Here is an 18,705-nt window from a genome sequence, read left to right as displayed (position 1 = left end):
GGCATAAGTTTCCCTGCTAAGACTGTGCTTCTGGAGGACAGGGGCTGAGTCACAGTCACCCCTGTACTCTCCACAACTCTACACGGAGGTTGTGCTCAATAAATGTTCTTTACACTAAATGTAATTGCATTGAAAACTCAGATTAAGTTGTACCAAAATCCCTATGGCCATCCTTTGAGTTAACACTGCCTTATTTTCATAAAATTCCTGCACTAAAGGGGCTGAGTAATGAAGCTCTTCCTGCAGGGCCAACCCTGCAAGGAAGAAGCCTCCTGTGCTCTGGCTCCGGGGGAAGCCTGGCAGGGCTCCAGCTTCCTTGACACCTGAGTCTTCTCATCCTCTAACGTTTGATTCAAGGCCCACCTCCTCCAGGAAGCCTTCTCCACCTCACCCTTCTTAAATCTTTTCAGATTCATGTGCCCCATGCTGGATACTTTACACTCACAGCTTTAATGAAAACCTATTCTACCTTCCTCGTCAAACGGACATCCACAGGGACCAATTTTAATTTCTCTGCCTCTTCCCAGCATTGACCAGAGTAGCATCTCATTTTTGGTAGGTTCCCAATAAACACTGACTAATAACTAATAAACTCTGGGTTCATTAGGTTCTGAGTTCAATCTTGGCCAGATGTTGAAGTGATCCTACTTCTAGCCTTACCCCAGCATCTCACACCTCCTTGGACAGCTCAGGGTATGCCCTCTACTTGACTAAATACACAACCAAACACAAAGGGTCATGGCTCCACCTCTGAGCTGCTGCTTCTTCCTATCTGTGGTCTTTGAACAATAAAGCACCCTGTCTCCTGCTACCTTGTGTAGTCTTCAAACTCCAGACAGCTATAGTTTGGTTCTGCATGCAGCAAAGAGAGAGCCCCTAGTTCCACTGTATCGGTGCACAGAGTTCCCTGAAATCCAAATAGCCTCTGTATGGCACATCCATATGAGTGGCTAGGGGATGACATAAACTCACAGTACTCTCATGTTCTTTAAATGGTTCCACTGCAATGCAGCACTCAGCCTACTCGCTCTCTAGGAAAGGGTGGCTCAGCTCTCAGTGGTGTGGAAGGAAGTGCTGAGAGCCCGAGGAAAGAGCTAGTGCTGAGAATGCTGTGGCAGAGTTGTGATGCCCACAGCTTAGGCTCTTAATGATGCAGCACTGACAATGGTAATCAGAGACAGAGACAGAGACACAGAGGCAAAAGGGGAGTGGAGAGAATGAGGGAAGCAGCGTAAGAGAGAGAGAGAGAGAGAGAGAGAGAGAGAGACTTAGCAAAAGACAAAGGGGTAATGCTTGCTGAGAAGTTTCCAAGTGAGTTCTACAAGTTTCCAAGCCAGTTGTCTGGTGGAACCTTGTTCTTTTTGTTACTCCCTCACAGGGAGAACTGAAACCACCTATCCATGTAGCTGAGCTATATCTAAAATTCCAAGAAAAAGAAATCCCAGGAAAGCAGAGCTGGAGCTTAGCTGCAGGAGGCCAGTTTATAAACGACCTCTAAAAACCCATCTCGCCCCTTTCTCCACTCCACATCCCCAGTCATTTCCTGTTTTAGGATACCTTAGTGCCCTCCTCCTCTGCCAGAATGAAACTGGTTTTCACAGACGAGTGTCCACAATTGTCAGGTAAGGTTCTGAGTGACCCATACTTTCCTACCCCACCCCACCCTAGGAAGGTTGATCATGTCAAGCCTGATCGCTTAGCATGGGACATTAGTCTCTAGCCCATGAGAAAGAGACTCCAGGCCCGGTCTGCAAGCTAGAGTCTGTCTCTGTCTGGGAACTCCCTCCCGATGCTTTGGGTGCTGGGATTGTTGTCTCATTTCCCCGTGATGGGGCACTGGAGGCCCTGCTCCTAAGGATAACATAGCTCCTGGCCATTTATCAGCTTTTCTTGCAATGAGATTTCTTTTTCTCCTGAAGTCATTTCTTGGCCATTTAATTTTTTTTTTCTTTTTTTTTTTTTGCCCTTCTAGTTCTGCAGGTATTTATTGGGCACATATTGTAATTATAAACCCAGTTTCAGTACAGGGAGCAGAATAAGAGTTCATTGTAAGCCAGATCTAAAATGACAATTTGGGATCTGCAAGAAGCTCTCGAGCCTAAGAGGCCAGGACCCCACGCCCCCAGTCTTTGGTGAAAACTCACAGCAACAGAAAACTCACTCAGAACCTGAGTGCCAAGGAGCACAACTCCGAGACATCTAATTCCAGACATAAGTGGCTAGAGGCAATCGCATCCCTCATTTATAATTTATACTTAAATAACCTGATACAGCTTTTAGATGAACTGGGTGTGGCCTACAAACATGCCTGTGTGAAGGCGAGCAGAGTAAGAGGTCAGCAGAGAGCCAGGCCACAGCCTAAACTAAGGTAACACAGTTATTAAAGGAATAGTTGGAAATAAAGCAGGGGACTCAATATGGCCCTGACATACTGTCTAACAAGACACTGACATTTTAGCTGGAACTGCAAGAATGACAGGAGTTCACCAGGCAGTAGAGGGAGAGGTAAGGCAGGATGTTCTAGAAGAGGGATCAAGGATTGAGTTGTACTCTGACACAGTGGAGGCTGGAACCCAGAATGCACAGGTATCTACATTCCCAGGCCTTGGAAATCCATTGTTGGCTTGATTAGAAATTACTGAAGCACCAGTACTTTTCCTTTATAGCAAGTCTCATGGTTTGTAACTATGTATTTGTAAGATTTGCTCATATTTGTCTCCCCCAACCTCTACTCTACCCAAAACCTACTCCAGAAAGGCAAAAATTCCAACTGTTTTGCTCACCATTGTATCCTCAACACCTAACACAGGCTTTAGTACTTAATGGGATTAACTAAATATTTGACAATGAACAAATAAAAGAGTGCACTACAAATGCTCTGAGAGCAGTTCTATCAGAGCACTCAATGCTGTATATTAATAAGGCATTATTATTTGTTTGCAATTGAACTAAATTAGACATCAATTCATATTAAAAGTACCATGGACTATGCACACAGTATTAATTTTATCATGTTTGCAGATAACTATTTTGTGGATTGGTTTCCCCTCACCTAGCCCCATTTTCCCCTTCTGTAGGATGAGACCCATTTGGAATATATATGCATTTTTTAATCTTAGATAAAAGGCAGCTTCCTTAAAATGTGTTCTAAATCTCACCAATGTGCACTAAAAGTAGTAAAAGGCTAATGATTCACCTCATACGCTGCTGGTGGGAATGTAAATTTGTGCAGCCACTGTGGAAAACAGTATGGAAGTTCCTCAAAACACTAAAAATAGAACTACCATATGACCCAGCAATCCCACTCCTGGGTAAATATCAGAAAAAAACAAAAACACTAATTCAAATACCTGCACCCCAATGTTCACTGCAGCATTATTTACAATAGCCAAGATACGGAAGCAACCTAAGTGTTCATCAACAGAAGAACAGATAAAGAAGATGTGGTATATACATACAGTGGAATACTACTCAGCCATAAAAAACAATGAAATTTTGCCATTTGCGACAACATGGATGGACTTGGAGGGCATTATGCTAAGTGAAATTAGTCAGACGAGAAAGACAAATACCATATGATATCACCTATATGTGAAATCTAAAAAATACAACAGTAGTGAATATAACAAAAAAAGGAGCAGGCTCACAAATATAGAGAATAAGCTAGTGGTCACCAGTGGGGAGAAGGAAGGGGGAGGGGCAGGATTAAGAGGTACAAACTATTAGGTATAAAATAAGCTACAAGGATATATTGTACAACAAAGGGAATATAGCCAATATTCTCTAATAACTATAAATGAAGTATAATCTTTAAAAATTGTGAATCACTATATTGGGCACCTGTAACTTATATAACATTATACTTCAACTATACTTCAATAAAACATAAATACATAAATATTTTTAAATTAAAAAGAGAATCTAATAGGTAATTGTAATTCCATTAGTATGGGCCACTCTTGAGCCTATATTTTGGAAAAAACAGGACAAAGAATTAGGAGAAAAACATAGCAGACAAACAAATCACACTATCCTTTTTGTAATTGCATGCATAAATAAAATTTTAGCCTGATAAAAAATCAAAGGCCTTCTTTATTTGGTCTATTCTTGCACATATATTGAAAAAAATAAATTAGCTAAGTTTTGCAACTGTAAAAAAAAAGAGGGTAATTGTTCTGAAGAACACAATGAGGATATTGACACTCAGTCCCTACATTAAATATGTGAAACTTTAGTACATTTATGATTTGCAAAGACCAAGAGATCCAAAAGATGTTCTTGGTGCATAACATAAGGATGCAAGAGAAAATTCTCTCCAAGGCAAATCTGTATTAGAGTCGGCTGGCCTGGGGAGAGGGGAGGAAATCAAACAAGGCTGATTTCCACTGGTCTCCCTCCTAGCTCTTAGCCACAACTTTTCCGGTAGTGGCCAGGCTCTACACTGGTGTTCCTTACCTGGATCTGGGCATTGAACTGTTTTCTTGCCCTCTGCAGTCCATCTACATAATATGCTTTGGAGGCAATTCCCCACTATAGATGTCACCAGCTCCCAGTGAAACAACACAGTCTCATTCTCAGAGATCTCTGCTGACTACTGAAAACCTTCTCTAACTCTGTATCTCTCAGGGATGTAGGGGTAATGCCACATATCTGTTCTGGTCTTTACTTTTCTGGTTCTACTTGACAATCTTAATAGCTCCTCCCAGCAGGGAAGGCCAAGATTATTAACCTAAGCCCAGAGAAGTCTAGGTATCCAAACTTCCCCATTTTGCAGATGAGGAAACTCAGACAGACCTAGAGAGGTTAACTGACACACTAAGGTCACCAAAGTAGAATGAGAACACAGATCGCTGCCCTTAAACACATGCTCCTTCTTTTCTCCTCCCCTGCATTTTCTCCCTTCGATAGCATCTCCTTCCTAACATTTCCTACCTCTACACTTTCTTTCAGTTCCCACTGCCATTATACCACTTTGGTGTTCACATTCTTTCTTGTGTTCTCAATACTTTGCCCATGTCGTCCCCACCACTTCCAGAAGCAGGCTCTTCTCCATTCAAAATAAAAAGTTATCACTGAAAAGCCAGCACAAAGCCTTTCCCTTCCATAAACTGTCACAGTACACTGGCCCAAGAATCCTTTCTATCTCTAACACCTAAAGTCTGGACCCTTCTTTGACACTTTGCGTGAACTTCCTTTATTTCTTACACTGTTATCCTTTGTTAAGGGAAATGCTTCTTCCCCACTCAGGGTAAATCTTTCCCCCAGAAAAGGAGCTTAATTATTGATATCTCTCTACCACTTATTCACTTCTCATCAGGGGAAAGTAGCAAAGAATAAACTCATAATTATAGACTCAGTTCCTCTCTTTTCTTCTTGGAAATAAGCTCTTCTACAAAGAGTGGTTCCTCTCTGCTCCCTGGGGAAAGAGGCACTGCATGGCTAAGAGTGTAAGTCTCTCTAATTCTGGACTTCAGTGTCAGGTCACCTACTGGGAGCTATGCTAAACCATGTGCACCTCAGTCTAGCCTTTATCTACTAGAAATAAATGTACTCTATTGCCCTATATGCATTATCTTTGGTATGTTTCTCAACTGGTGTGCCTCTCCTCAACTCAGAGAGGAAAGGAGGGAATTCCTCTGGATACCACAGCATTCCATACGGATATTTAAGTCTCACTTTATCATTTAATCACTGCTTTGTATGCTTTGTCTCTTCATTGCTAGTGTGAACTCCTCAGAGGCAAGAACAATGGCGTGTAATTCTTCATATCCCCCAGAGCACTCAGTTCCAAGCTTTGCACATAGCAGGTGCTCAATCCATTTCTATTCAGTGAAATATTTGTTGAAAAACTGTGATACCTCCCAGCAATCAAGTAATTTTTCTTAAAGTGTTTTCACCATAATTCTACCACATATAAAGATCTGTAACCAAGGAAACATCTTTCCCATTGCAGCTAAAACGGGTCCTTTCAGTTTTAAAAAATCTCCTTCCATAAGTATTATCCTCCTCCTCCATTATTTCTCTGACTCTCTCTGCCTGTAGAAATAAGAAAAAAAATTTTAAAGCACTAATAAGGTCTTGCAGAAAGAGAGCCAGCTAAGGCATGGTAGTTCTGATTACTCTCTCCCTCTCTTTTCATTCATAATCCCTAAGAAGACATGCTTGCTTTCAGACACTATGACGCCTAAAGTTGGCAGAGCTTAGAATTATTATTTTTCTGCCAGCAGACCCCATGTCAGTATGACCTGGATGAGCTTGAGACAACCCTAGAGATTCCCAGTTGCTGTATTTCCTATCTTCTGTCTCATGCTGCTCCAACTCATCTCCCTGGGACTGACTCTTCCTCCTTCTGTGCCCACTTACCCAGAGCCATACTTCTGTGTCATCCCGCCCTGAGTATGACCTAATGACTGATTTTTCTCTGCCTTGCCCCTTCTGGGAATTTGCTACCACTTCCCCACCGCCCCAGTTCTGTTAGTGACATATTACTGTACTTCACCTAATTTTGCCAAGCCATTCAACCCACGTGTAGAACCTCTGAGTAGTCTCCACTAGGACTTTTTTTTATAAACAGTTTAATTCCCCAGCTTCCATCTGACCTGAGGCATTTCCTCTAATTCATCCTCTTTCCTAACCTCAGTCAACCCATCATCATCATAACAGCCTGAGTCTACCAAATGTAGTCCAAAATATAACATCAGAGTGTGAAAGAGAAAAGGAATTTTTAAGATGTTCTAGTCTGACCTTTCCTCCTCTTCATTTTATAGATGAAGACACCAAGGCACACAGAGGTTAAGTTACTAAAGTGAGCTAAAGGCAAATTCAGGACTAAACCCCACTACACCTGACAACCAAATTTATACTCCAATATTTTTAAAGAAATAGAAAATAACACAACAACTGATATTGATTTACCATTACTGTATAAAAAAGAACTGCCAAAATGATACAGATTTCTCACAAACCAATGCCTCAAATTCAAGGTATTTGCAAACTGAAGATTGATTTTCAGCAGTTTTTATGAGATGGATATTAAACTATAGCACACAACAAGGCTGAATGTTCTTCTATCCTGTGAGACCAACAATTCAGTCTTTTAATAGTAGACAGTTGCAGTAAGAGAAACTCTAGAAGCCTCCAGGGTCTAATATTCCATTAGGAGTATAAATAGCAGTTATCGATCTTAAAGCAAAAGGATTTCACCATAATATTAAAGGAAGAAATACTCTACAAAATAACATCAAGTAAATTTAATAAAAAATATGACTCTAAACAAAAAAATCCAAATCCTTAAACAAATATGTAATGGGTTCATAAAGATAGGACAAATCCTACCTCTACCATAATGAAATCATTTGCATTGATACAAAGAAGTCTGTCACCCTCCAAATGCAACTTTTTAGACATATTCTATACCTTGTGATGACAAGGATTTATAACTTTACCAGCATGATGTAAACCAAAAAATACCCCTAAGACTAAAAATATATTTACACTAAGAACACTGCGTAATTTTGCTGTTAATTTCCCACCATCAAACCAAAAACTGTGCAAAATAGTTTGTCAATTCAGCTCTGTGCTTTCATCAATAAATGACACTTGAAATCTCCATGTATTTACTAAAATTCTCACAAATTTCACATTGATAAGTAATGTTTCAATTCACAACCCTAACACTTTGCCCTACATGCAAGAGAGCGACAGAGATAGGAGAGAGACATATCCATGAATTTGAGCTCTCAGATTCAAATACAGCCATCTCATTCCTGAAAATAATTGTACCCTGCTCCCTATAAGCTCTCCGTCTTCCTGAAATGGGAGATAATGGCAGCACTGCTGGGAAGTGACTGGGGACTGATGATTTGTCAGCACTCGGGGAATGGCTGAATCACTTAAAAAGAGTACAGCAATTTGTCAGGCCAGTGCTTATAATGCAAAGGGCTCTTTGCATGCTAACAGAGAAGCTTGTCACACAAACCCACCCCAACTTTAAACCAATAAGTAGTCTCTCACTTGAGCCACTCACTGAAGAGGGCAAAGGTGGGCCAGGACTCTATAGAAAGTACATTTTTAAGGTGGACTATTTAAAATCTTCTACATTTGCATTTGGGTTGTAAGATTTTGACCTTGCCAGTCACTGCTTCTTCAATAACTGTAGATGGAATGATAATAAAGCCTGGCTCTCTTTTGAGTGTTTGAATAACATTAATATACTTAATCTTCATCTAATTCTTAGATGAGAGAACTGGGAAGAGTTTTCTTAGATGAGAGTCACAGGGAAGCTAAGAAATTTGCCCGAGACAAGTGGCAGAATCTCAATTCCAACTCAGGCAGTCTCACTCCAGAGCTCTTCTCACAAAATGCAATGCAGGTGAATCGACAAGGAAAGAAATAAAAGTCTGCCCAGGGAAAATGACATTTCATAACAACCTCCTCAGATTCTCAGGACCTTCCTAAGTGTTTTTCCAACAAAATGTACTCCCTCTTACTCTGTCTTCATATCTGTAAAATGGTGAAACTATCTATTCTGTTTTTATTTCTAGGTAGTTGTAAGATTCAAAGAACATAATCTATTTCTTTTGGAAAAAAATAAAAGAGCACAAGCAAGAACAGATTTATATGATATCATCTATGAATCAACATAGAGTGTAACACTCAAGAAATGTTAAGCAGAAATAATTTTTAATTAATAATAATAGGTCTAGAAGAAATAACACACCACAGCTACCAATGTTCCAGTAAACACAATGCAAATATAAGAAAAATCGGGGCTGCAGATCCAAGTTCTCCTAAAGGATCAGCATTGACATGGTCATGCACTGACACAGAACCCTCAGCAGAGCAAAGCACCAGGAGCCAGTGACAGAGCTAGCCTCAGTTCCCCACTCCCACCCCAAGCTGCATGAGTTGGGGCGTGCCACTCCCCCTGTCTTGTTTTCAGCTTCCTCATATGAAAAGCTTTATCAGCCACAGCTCTTTCTTCTGTATCACATTACCTCGTTGAGTGCTGGGGCTCAATGCCACAGCAAATACTTATAGCTCTAGAATTTTAAGCACCCTCCATCTCCTAATCCAGGGTCTCGATTCTGTAAAGTTAAACCTCAGTGACTCCGGAACAAAGCATAAACAAGAGGTAGGCCATTATTACCCAATCCTATGGGTTCAACTTCTTAGATTTCTCTCATCTCTACTGCTCCCTAATTCACATGTCCACAGCCATGGCCCTGATTCAGGTCGTCATCTTCATCAGGATTCTGCCAAGAATACAGAAGACTTATAGCTGATCTCTTTTCCACCAGTCCCTTTAGACCATGCAAACCTTCCTTGCCTCCAGAGTGATCTTACCAAGAAGTAATTTCAGCACTTCAGTGTCTGTTCTGAAACACAGTGGCACAAATACAAGGTAACGCTGAAGTACCTTCTGAGCTTGGCGATAACATGATCTTCTGAAGTAAAACAAGTAGAATGGTTGTTTTATAGATGAGACTGATGATCTCTACTAGATATTAAGGAACAAGATCGATCGTAGTGGGATGATCAGGCAAGATTGGCATTTTGTTTGGGTTGTCCTAAGAGAAGATTCTGAGGCAAGATTTTGGGTACAAGAAGTGTATTTGGGAGGTGTTCCTAAAAAGCATTGTGAGGGATGGATAAGTGACTTATAAATAGGAGGAAAGCCAATAAATGTGCATTAGTGAATATATTAAGGCACAAACCCACCGGAGAACTTCTGTGAGAATGTGGAACATATCTCAGAATTGTCCCACTGAGAGGTAAGGAAGTTGGGATATTAACCCACCAACTCCTGACTCTCATTAGCCAGAGAGTCATTCCCAGGACTTTAATTCCCCAGAACTCTCCTTCTAGTGAAGGCCTAGCATGGTCCCAGAGATTACCCTCAGATAGGTCTCTCCTATAGCATTTTACCAATAATAACATCATCCATAATTTGTCATTTACTATGCCAGGCACCTTGTTAGACACTGAGTACTTTATGTTTATCACCTCGTTACACAACCAACAAATAAAGGAACTGAGATTTGGATGGATTAATTGATGTTTCAAAGTCACAGAGCTAGTAATCTCAACCCCTTACTAGCTCTATGACCTTGGACATATTGGACTTAAACTCTCCCATTAAGTAGGTGGCCTCAGCTTTCCTCACTATAGAGGGAGGATATTGTGCTTAGAGATCTCTAAAGCCCCTTACAGCTCTGACAGCCTTATGCACTCTGGAATATCCTCGCTGAAATCCATGCCTGCCTTAGGTGTGCAGAATTGAACATCTACTGATGTCCATTAAAATAACCACCACTATAACAATTAAATTCTGAGCTTTCTCAATCCCCATTGTCTATGATTTTTCCACTAACTAGTCTTTTTTCCATATATTAAAGGACATGTCAACTTTTGACAGAAATATTTCCCAAAATTATCTAGTTCCCTTTGTTCTAGTACAGCATTCATATCATGATCACCACTCTCTAACGCTAGAAGGAATCTGGATATGCAATGTAAAGTTTATTCTATCCAATTCAACTTAACATACATTTACTGATTTCCTATTCTATGAGCCAAGCTATATGCCAGACACATTTGGCAGCCCAGGGAGAGATAAAGCCTGATTCCTGTCTTCAAGGGATTTATAACATTGTGGTGTGAGAGAAAAGTGATATTTAAAAAGCTCTTTCTCATCCATTATCTTTAATCATCATAATGATCCAATAAGATAATATAGTAAACATCTATGCACTATAATGGTGACAACTATAGATTATTTTCTCTTTATCCTTTATCCAAAGAGAGTTTTATTGATGTTATTTCATGGTTAATACTTCAATTCATAAGTGTATATTTGAAATAAATATTATCAATAATTTGTAGAATTCCAATACTGACTCTAACTTGCAGAATCCTCATATGGATCTTGACCTATGGAGAAAGAACTACGTCAGGATTTGAAGGACAAAATGAAAGCATTAACATTACCCCCATCCCTAAATATGATTCAAAAGAAAGGTTTCATCCCTTGGGGAACCATAGAAATGTCATTTTAAAGTGCTTGAAAGATGCATATGGGATGCTTCTTAGCAGATCCCCCATTCAACTCTAGTTTGGCCACTGCAAAACACTGATGTAAATAGAAAATTGGTGATAAATGCCTATTGCAGGTGCTTGCCATATTAGTTTCCTTATTGGAGTTATCTGCTCCTAGTTTGCAGTTATTGATAGAGCAAATGCATTTTTATCCATTCTCATAAACAAAAAACACTAAAAGTAGTTTGCTTTCACTTGGTGGGACAAGTCCTAGCTTTAATGTCCTCGGAGTAACAACTCCGAGTCGTCAACTCCCCAGTTCTGTACCACAACTTAGTTTCCCAGAACCTTTCACAGTCCTGTAGGATATCATACCAATTCAGCCCGTTAAAGACATTATATTGCTCTTTGGAAAAATGTCTATTCAGTTCTTCTGCCCATTTTTCCAAAGAGGAAGTACAGGTGGCCAATAGGCATATGAAAAGATGCTCAACATCACTAATCATCAGAGAAATGCAAATCAAAGCCACAACAAGATATCACCTCTCACCTGTCAGAATGGCTATCATCAGAAAGAACACAAATAAATGCTGGCAAGGATGTGAAGAAAAGGGAACACTTGTACACTGTTGGTGGGAATGTAAATTAGTGCAGCCACTGTGGAAAACAGTATGGAGGTTCCTCAAAAAACTAAAAATAGAACTACCATATGACCCAGCAATTCTACTCCTGGGTATATATCCAAAGAAAACAAAAGCACTAATTCTAAAAGACCCATGCACCCCAATGTTCATAGCAGCATTACTTACAATACTCAAGATATGGAAGTAAACTAAGTGTCCATCGATAGATGAATGGATAAAGAAGATGTGGCACATATATACAATGGAATACTACTCAGCCATAAAAAGAATGAAATTTTGCCATTTGCAGCAACATGGATAGACCTGGAGGGTATTATGCTTAGTGAAATAAGTCAGACAAGAAAGACAAATGCTGTATGATATCACTTATATGTGGAATCTAAAAAATACAACAAAATAGTGAATATAACAAAAAAGAAGCAGACTCACAGATATAGAGAACAAACTAGTGGTTATCAGTGGGGAGACGGAAGGGGAATGGAGGGGCAAGATAGGGAGTAGGGGATTAAGAGATACAAGCTATTAGGTATAAAATAAGCAACAAAGATATATCATACAATCGGGGGGATATAGTCAATATTTTATAATAACTATAAATGGAGTATAACCTTTAAAAATTGTGAATCACTATGTTGTACACCTGTAACTTATATAATATTGTACATTGACTATACTTCAATTAAAATTTTTTTAATTAAAGGAAGGAAGGAAGACATATTGATGGAACAATGTAGCAAGTTGTTCAAGAAAAAAGTGTACTGTTTGGTGGACATTGTTGGGTAAAAAGGCAAGTTACATCACACATAGGTGTTCTACTTGGATCATTTTACCAAGTAATTTGAAAAGCTGACCGCTCTAGTTGGGGCCTAGGGCAACAGAAGATACTCAGACTGGTCCTGACTTCAGAGCAGATAGCTCTGATATATGCCCTTATAACTCAGCGCATCTTTCGGACTATAGTCCCTTCAGTTTTGGAGAATAGCTATATGCTCTACAACAAGTAAGCAACCTTCTTCTGAGAAATAGTTCTCAACTTACTACTGAACTCACAACAGCGAGAACACGAGCCCTCCTCACCCATGAATTTTTGGACATTTCAGCAGGACACTGGATCATCACAGAGTGTGGTATTGACTCCAAAATCAGGGGGGAACTACCCTGTTCTCACCCGAATTACACAGAAGAACTAGATTCCTGTTCATTTTCTAGGTTTGTGTTTTAAGTGCCGATCTGTTGCTTAGATTAAGAAGGCATTAAACTTACTGTTCAGCATTCTGTGGAAAGTACAGGGTACCCTCAACTACATAATGCTATCGCTCTCCTTCTCTCCGACGTGAGCTTCCTGTCCTGCAACTGTGTTTTCTTAGCAGCTGCATTGACTCTGTAAAACCAGCATTGTCTGCTCACTGGATATGAGAACATTGTTATTAAACACTCTTTGGTGTACTTTTTAAAATCACACACTTTCTTTTTGGAATTAAACTAAAACCAAAACCCCATTTCGTATCATTATGACAATTCCTGTGAAGCCCTATTAAATATGATGCTGCAGAAGCAGAAGCTAATGATACTTGCTCTTCAATGGCATCAAGTTCAATTCCATTGCAAAGAACTCCCTCCAGAAATTATACCCCCAGCAAGCAGAAATATTTGAACCTGCTAGCATTTGTAGCTAAGTAATATGGTTAAAATAAAATTGTTAAATGGCAAAAGCGGTATCCACCGGCATCTCAATAATCTGCGTTCTAACCATTTGTTTGTTGGTTTGCTTTAAAATCTTGGGATGCTTTAATTATATACACTGCCTAACATAAAGGGGAAAATGTGACCAACTTCACAGCCTGAGGATTCCTAGTGGTGTTGTTATTGACATTACTAATAGTAAGACAGGCTGGGACCTGGGACCCTTTGCTGCAGTGCTGCAACGCTTGCACCTGGACACACCTTTCCTGGAGCAACAAAATACAAAGAAATTATATGGGACTAAAAATAACTGCAAGTATTGCAGTTGGGGCAAATTCTGGACAAAAGACCAAAAAACCCAACTGCTACTTTTGAAGAGCCTGGAGCAAAAGCAGCGTACTGCGCATGCCCCCTGCACACAACACCACCTAAGGGGTGGGCAAACCACCTAAGCTACCCCTCCTGCCTGACCGCTGGACACACCCCTACCCTCACCCCATGTAAGGAACCAGCTCGACCCCCCACGCCGCCGGCCTCGGGGAGCGAGCAAACAAGGGAACCTGCTGTTTGTTCTACCTCCCCCGCTGCTGCAGCAGGGGCCCCACAAAAGCCTTGCCTGAATTTCTTGTCTGACCTCTGATCAATTTCTACTGATTAAGGAGGCCAAGAACCCTAGTCAGTAGCAATAGCATACAGCATAATTAAGAAAAGTACAGAACGTACAATCCTAGGGGTGAATCCTGGTAACATCCTGACTGTGTAATACCAAGAAAATTACTTAATCTCCCTGAGCTTCAGGGTTAGTTTATGTTTTAAATGAGATCGTGTACATTGAATGCCTGCCACAGTACCAGACACCAACCAAACAACACCTGTCGTTAGTGTCCTCTGTGGTCACTCTGCTGGCAAAGATGCCCCCAGAGATACCCTAAAATAGTTCAGCTTAAACTGGGAATAAGGAAGAGGCTCAGAGTGATGGGAAGAACTAAGACATCATGATGGTGATTAGCACGCACTCTCCCGTACTTATTTCCCTAGGGAGACCTAAAGCGTTCTTTTGTAGCTGGTGGTCAATCCTACCTAACAAAAAGATGGAGCTAGCTAAGGAGGCTTTAAGCCTTCCAGGAAGGAGGAAATCTGAGCTGCTGAAGCTCAACTGCCTCAATAACAAGCAAGACAGCTGGTGGGAGAGGAAGTCAGGGAAAGTCAAAGAATAATACACACTGTGAAAGTCTGGAGAAGTTTCCAACCTCTACTGTGCTCATTCTAATCACCTGGTTTGACACAGAAAACCTTTGCCCCAGTGGATTCTATAAAAAGGTTCAGGGAATGAATGTTCTACTGAGGCTGTGTAATGACTTTTTGTCTGGAAGCAATGGTCAGAAAACAAAGTCTACACTAGAATCAAGTCTATTTCCAGGGATAAAATTGGGTGAGCTCCAAAAGCATCCAAGTGCTTTTCAGGGGAGAAAAACTGAGTTAGAGGTATTTTTCATCAGCTCAGGTGGAGACAGATATGCACACTGTTTTGCATTCAGCCCCTATTTGTGGAAGTAATGCTATGTGCTTCATCCTTAAGCCTGTGGTGACCACTGTGAACAACATTTTTCCACTTCCATATAAAATAATAAATGGTAACATTTACTGAGCATTTATGATGCTCCAGGCACAAAACTCTTTAAGGAAAAAGGATAGAATTTGTATGTGAATCAGCACAGTCAAGATATAAGAAGCTCCCCCAGAGACTCTGCAGTAACTGTTTTCTCCTGTCACATGTCAGTACACGTGAATATCGTTCAGGTTTTCACGAGGCCAGAAACGAAGGATTCTGCAGTTCCACCATCACAACAGCCTCAAATTATTCAGAGTCTTTCAGATTAGTCTTTCCTGAACGAAGAGTTTGTGCTCTGATACCAAGCCTGAAAACATCCTCCTATCGCACTGCCATCATTACCTTGATTTTCCACTCTTTGGCTAGCTGCAGTATTAGTGTCAGCAAGTTCTGTGCATTTCAAAGCTCATGAAGGGATTGTCATTTCACCCTGTGGACTTGCTCCTTCTTGCAATACTGACAGCTGACTTAAGTCCTGTTTATGATTAATGACAACTTGGTAGTGGTTTTACATAGCACATTTCATCTCCGGATTACAAAAGGCTCTGTAAAAATTCTCTCACGGTCCCACCCAGCAGGATGGAAAGATTTAAGAGCCAGAAAGCCTCAGTTGCATGCCCAGTAAACAGTAACGAAAGGAAAAATAGAAATCAAGTTCCTCTGGGTTTAAGCCACTGCATCTATGCGAGGGGCCAGGATGCCTCCCTGTAAAGGAAGAGACATGAAACAATGTGTGTAGAAGCTCATGGCACAGATGGGAAGAACTGCAGTAGTGCTGGTTCACAAACTGACCCCCATGCCCAGAAGACAAAGAGAGACTGAAGAAAGAGGCAGACCTCTCCAGACTGGTAGGTGGCAGGCTTAATAAGCAAGCAAACTTACATATGAAGCTTGTCTCGGGCACCACAAGATAGTAGATCCCTGTATCCATGCACCAGAATCTTAAGTTTATATAGAGGCCTTACCCAGGTTCAGTCACATATACAGTCCAGATGATCTAACCAACACGATGCTCTCTTAAGGCAGCATCCTTGAAATGGCTCTGGGAACTGTGAAGGAGAAACATACATTCCAAGGACAAGGGAGGGGGTAAGAAACATGCAATTGCCCAGGTCCAGCTCCTGGGTCAACGAGCGGTCACATCCTCTCAATTACCTCCTCCAACAAATACTTCTCTTTTCTTTGGGCTCTCAAAATCTATTTGTGGCTTTGAAACAGATCCATTAGTCAGGTGGGACTACTATTATTCTAGTTTTTGATCAAGGATCCTGAGAAAGGCTTGGAGAGTTGTTACTAGTTTGGGGTTTTGTGTTTTATTTATAAGCAGGAAGTTTTGTCACTCTTGTTTCAAGATCAACAATAAACAGGGAGAGAGACTCACTTTGTGTGTTTAAACTGAGCAGAAAGTTCACGACCTGTGTTATAGGCCCACCGAACCCACAATGACTCCCCAATCTCTCCTTCTTTCTCAAACCCCATCAACTTGTTCTCCAAGATGGAGAAGAGGCTCTTGAGGGCTATTTAGGACAACTTCTAACTCAGCCCTTTTAGCAGAAGGAGGCCAAAGAATTCAGTAGAAAAACCTCTGAACTCTTAGAAGACCTGACTTCAAGCCCTGCCTCAGACCTGGCTTTCTATGGGACAGTTTTGTTAATCTTCCAATGGGTTGTCTCCTGGAAGGAGAATGAAAATTCTGTTCTAAGAAAATTAAGGAATATTTTTTTTTTTAAAGAATCAAGTTGAGTCAGGACATCGGCCAAAATGGAGGAGTAGGAAGACATTGAGCTCACCTCCTCTCATGGGCACACCAAAATTACAACTATTTACAGAACAACCATTGATGAAAAAGACCAGAACCTGTCAAAAAAGATCTTCTACAATTAAAGATATAAAGAAGGAACCACAATGAGACAGGTAGGAAGGGCAGAGTTATGGTAAAGTCCCATACCCCCCAGGTGGCAACCCACAAATGGAAGAAAAATTACAATTACAGAGGTTCTCCCTAAGGAGTGAGGGGTCTGAGCCCCACATTGGGCTTCCCATCCCAGGAGTCCAGCATTGAGAAGATGAGGCCCCAAAACATTTGGCTTTGAAGGTCAGCAGGACTGACTTTCAGGAGACCCAGGGGACTGTGGGAAATAGAGACTCCACACCTAAAGGGTACACACAAAATCTCACATGTTCCATGACCCAGGTCAGAAGCAGTAATTTGAAAGGATCCTGGGCCAGAACTACTTGTTGATCTTGGAGACTCTTCCGGAGAAGAAGGAGGCAACTTGAGCTCACCCGGGAGACACAGACATCGGAGGTAGCCATTTTGGGGAGCTTTTTCCACCACGTGGACCCTGATGCTGGCAAGGGCCATTTTGGAATCCTCTCTCTAGCTTATTAGCCTCAGGACACAGCCCCATACCCACCAAACAACCTGTAGGCACCAGTACTAGAACACCTCAGGCCAAGCAACTAACCGGGGGATGACATAGCCCTACCCACCAGCAGACAGACTGCCTTAAGAACCCCTGAGCCCACAGCCACCCTGGACACAGTCCTGCCCACCAGAGGGCCCAAGACCCAGCCCCACATTCCAGTGTGCAAGCACTAGACCTGGGACCCACAGGGCCCTGCATTCAGAGAACTGGGGACCCAGTTCCACCCACCAGTGGGCAGGCACCAGCCCCAGAATCACCAGCAAGCCTGCTAAAGCCTTGGGACCAGCCTCACCCACCAGCAGGTGGACAGCAATCCCAGGATAACCTCATCCCCCCAGCCTGCAGACACATCCCACCCACCTTCAGGCCAGTACCCACTCTAGGACCTGCTGGGCCCTAGCCCATCCACCAGCAGGTCAACACAAGCTTCAGGACACCCTCAGTCATGTGTATCAGGAAACAGTGGTCTGACACCAGCTCTGGGACCCCTGAACCCTGCATCCAGACCCTAGGACCCAGCTCTACCCACCAGTGGGCCAGCACTAGCCACAGGACCTTTCTTCACTCACTGTGGGTGGGCACCACATAGGCAGAACACTCTTTGACATAAATTGCAGCAATATTTTTTTAGATCTGTCTCCTAAGACAAAGGAAACAAAAGCAAAAATAAACAAATGAGACTTAATTAAAGTTAAAAGCTTTTGCACGCAAAAGGAAACCACAAACAAAACAAAAAGACAACCTACTAAATGGGAAAAAATATTTGCAAATGATATGACCAATAAGGGGTTAATATTCAATATATGTAAACAGCTCATAAAATTCAATATCAAAAAAACAAACAACCCGATTAAGAAATGGGCAGAAGACCTAAATAGATATTTCCCAAAGAAGACATACAGATGGCCAACAGGCACATGTAAAGATGCTCAACATCACTAAACATCAGAGAAATGCAAATCAAAACCACAAAGTGATATCACCTCACCTACCATAATGGCTATCATCAAAAAGAACACAAATAACAAATGTTGGCCAGCATGTAGAGAAAAGGGAACCCTTGTACACTGTTGGTGGGACTGTAAATTAGTGCAGCCACTGTGGAAAACATTATAGAGGTTCCTCAAAAAACTAAAAATAGAATTACCATATGACCCAGCAATTCCACTCCTGGGTATATATCCGAAGAAAATGAAAGCACTAATTCGAAAAGACTCATGCACTGCAATGTTCATAGCAGTATTACTTACAATAACCAAGATATGGAAGCAACCTAAGTGTTTATCAATAGATGAATGGA

General features: G+C 41.3%; 1 protein-coding gene across 1 annotated transcript in view; it reads right to left on the bottom strand.

The window, feature by feature from the left end:
- Positions 1-17,958, bottom strand: part of LOC309643622 (uncharacterized protein) — a 462,372-nt gene extending 444,414 nt beyond the window's left edge. The window contains exon 1 of the mRNA XM_082426456.1: positions 17,935-17,958. The gene's annotated coding sequence lies outside the window, so the exon portion shown is untranslated. The remainder of the gene's footprint in view (positions 1-17,934) is intronic.
- Between the last annotated feature and the right edge of the window lie 747 nt (positions 17,959-18,705).

This window comes from Balaenoptera physalus (assembly GCF_965194825.1).
Source record: "Balaenoptera physalus genome assembly, chromosome: 15".
NCBI classification, from domain to species: Eukaryota; Metazoa; Chordata; class Mammalia; order Artiodactyla; family Balaenopteridae; genus Balaenoptera; species Balaenoptera physalus.
This window is presented reverse-complemented; position numbering and strand designations above follow the sequence as displayed.